Raw genomic sequence first — 3,417 nt, 5'->3', positions numbered from 1 at the left:
GAATGAATAAAGAAATAAATGAAACGAAATGATGATGATGATGATGATGATGATGATGATGATGATGATGATGTTGCTTGATCACAGGCACTCGCGCGCTTACAGCTTCGCTGGCTGACGGTTTTAATGGCGTGTAATTGGCTGCATTAAAAAAAATTAAATGTGAGATAATGGCAAGGTAGTCTTAGTTAAAGCTGGCTATACCAAAATCATGAAATCGATACACAAATAACAAAAAACAGGGAATAGGGGAAAAAATAGGTAACAAAAAGCGATTTATGCTCACATATGATCACAAGCTTTCAAGCCTCTGTGTACAGAGTACAGCTCACGATGATTTAGAAAGGCCTTATTGATCAGTAATCGACTGTCGCGCTCAATATGACTTGTACCACGGGAAAGCGGGGTCTCACGAGTTCAAAGACTGCGCATGACTTCCACCAGCCCTTATTTCCATAACTAAACGCTGTCCTCGCACTTGGGTATGACCCCAAATAAGCAAATATCATTTAGTTGAAATAAAAACAAGTTGAAGCCATGCGCTATCTTTGAACTCGTTGAGGCCACGCGCTCCCGTGTTGCAAGTCATTTCGAGCGCGACTGTACGTTAGATACAAAATGATACAAATACAGTTCAGTGAGCTTGTTGTGTCCTGGGCAAGTACACATGGAGCAAATCAAAATTCCTGTTTTCAAGCTAGGAAGTAGAGACATTTTATTACTTCTCATTTCCGGGTTTTATTCGCTCGGCAATTTTCCTTCTTTATTATTATTAATGATTATTATTAGGTAAGCAAGGAGAACTATTTTCGTGCACGCAACATAAGGCGCTCTACTTCTCCTGAGTGGTGCTGTGGCGGTAAAATTGAAAGCGTATACCCCTTCCTTCTTGAAAGGCTAAAAAGGAAAAAAAAATATTAAGGAAAATAAACTGGGCATATTGGAGAAGTCCCACCTCGAAAGACAGAAAATACTTTAAGCGTTGTCAGCGATTCATCTACAGCTGCAGGCTAACAGTTTCAAATGTATTTTTATTGGTCTCAGTGTTGGATCAGCGCCGGCTATAATCGCTCCTATGTCGTTACGTATGAAGCGACGCAGATGTTTACTATGCTGCATACTCTATATGCATTAAGCTGTCTGCCTAGATCCAACATCCATATGTGTACCTGAAATACGCTGGCTCAAACGGTTACCGAAGGATGTGAGGGTTTGGATAGGTGGCTTGGATAGGCCGTTAGGTGTTGTGCAAGTTCTTCATTGCGGTACCTTTACCATTATCACCCGTCATCACTCCTTTTGCCGCGGACACTCGTGACTGGAACAGTCTCCCCAAAAGTGCTATCCATATTACACTGATAACATTAGAAAGGACTTCGCATCTTTGTTTTATTAACGCTATTTTACATGCCCACCCTTAATTTAAAGCCCTCAAAAGGGGGCCTTTTACGTATATTGAATAAAATTATAATAAATAAATAAATAAATTCCTAATCTCGCTACTGTGCACCAACTCTTCGGCAAAATAATATCAATCAATCAATCAATCAATCAATCAATCAATCAATCAATCAATCAATCAATCAATCAATCAATCAATCAATCAATCAATCAATCAATCAATCAATCAATCAATCAATCAATCAATCAATCAATTATTTAACGTGCCTGGGAACAACCTTAAGGTCTTTGTGCTGGCGAAAAAGAAAAAAAAAAGCTAATCCTAAGCCGACCGGTAACATTGAGTCAACTGTTTTAACGTTAGATTGCTATCGCCACTGATATAACGCGTAGCTCTCGCGAAATCTCGCACAGCGTTGCCGAGCTCGACATCACGGCTAACTTTCTACTCCTAAGCATAATCGATATTCTCGCGACAAATCCCTGCGCTTTTCTGTTTCATCCAGAAGAGATGAAATAAAAATAAAAAAGCAAGTCCTGGTGGCAACGACATCTTGCAGCCAGTACTTTCCGGACTCTCTGCATAGTTCATGACGTCCTCGTGCTCATGATGCTCAGCATCTGAGTGAATGCATTTTGCAATGCGGAGCTCGCAGAAAACCATTTATGGTTAGGCATGTTCATGCGGTTTCGTAACGTAATCGCTTGCCTCTGGCAGAGTGTTTCAGCAACGCGATATGTTGTCTCTAACGACCAGGCATCCCATTAATAAAAGGATGGTGTAACGTGAGCCGGTGTTGCGGCTTAGGCAGTAACTTCGCGTCGTAAAAATAAGCAAAACAGTGAGCTGCATCTCTTCTCCTACAGGTACGAAGATCTATTTTTATAATAAATTACGCAGTGCACTGGGAAAACTGCTGCAAAAGTGTTACGTTATGTTTAGCAGACAATGTAGGAGGACCATACAAAGTAATACCATCTCCGCAAAGCCGCTCGCTTGTGATACAAGATTAGCGAACATGCAGATGTCACCGATGAACGAAAGAAGGTAACAAAAAGGTGCCGCTGGAGCACCGGCCCTGTCGCTCGTCGGGCCACAAGGCAGTGAAGGGATTTTTGTGCTTTTTGAGGACGATGGGCCTGTGTGAACGCCTTTCATTTTTGTAGTGCAACCAACACGTATGCGTCAGCGCATTTATTTCTCATTTCCTTCTTTTCTTGTCTCCTATATCTATCATCTTTCAACAACCTTTTCACATTCTCCCAGAGTAGGGTAGCCAACCAGAGGTCGCCAAAACAACCAAGCAATCTAGCTATTAAGCGCTTGCTCCCACGAAAAATAATTTCGTAACCACCGGTATTTCCCGTCATTTCTTCAGTTGTATCCTTTATTCCAAACAGTTTATGCAGCTTCCCTTTTGGACGAGTTCGTTGTCTACGGGTTTTTGCTCAGCTCGTGTTCAGAAAGGGTCTGAAGTTAACAACCTTGCCTCAGCATCTTGCCACGTGCACTTGCTAAGCTCGACAGGCGGCTCTTTTACTACGGCTTTTATCTTCCATGTCGCGTTTCGTAATGGTTTAACCCTGTTTAAACGCAAAACGAGACCCTTCGAGCCTGCCATTTTTCTTTACTCATCAGCACTGATAGAATAAGGCTACGATTTCGTGAGAATTTGCAATCGCCGGCTTTTGTTGTTGAGCTTTGTTCATGTCGTATGAATTACATAATGATCCCTTCCACCCGCTGCTATTTCTTCTTTATAAACAACAGGATGACGAGTCGGGCTAGCTGGTGAACGCACATGTATGGACAAATCTTGTCGCCCACTGGTACACAAAGAAAAGGTTGAGACGAAAGTTCTCTCCCGCATGCCTTTCTGAGAAGCTCTGTCACGCATATCTTTCATAATTATTCAGTACCTTTCTTAACGTTTCGTCTGTATGTGCCAGTACTCTTAAAGATCTGCTATAATATTAAATGCGAAGCATTTCTTAGCGAACCTTTGGCACTTTGAG

The sequence above is a fragment of the Rhipicephalus sanguineus genome, chromosome 3 (genome assembly GCF_013339695.2).
Source record: "Rhipicephalus sanguineus isolate Rsan-2018 chromosome 3, BIME_Rsan_1.4, whole genome shotgun sequence".
Taxonomy (NCBI): Eukaryota; Metazoa; Arthropoda; class Arachnida; order Ixodida; family Ixodidae; genus Rhipicephalus; species Rhipicephalus sanguineus.
Note: the sequence above shows the minus strand (reverse complement) of the source record.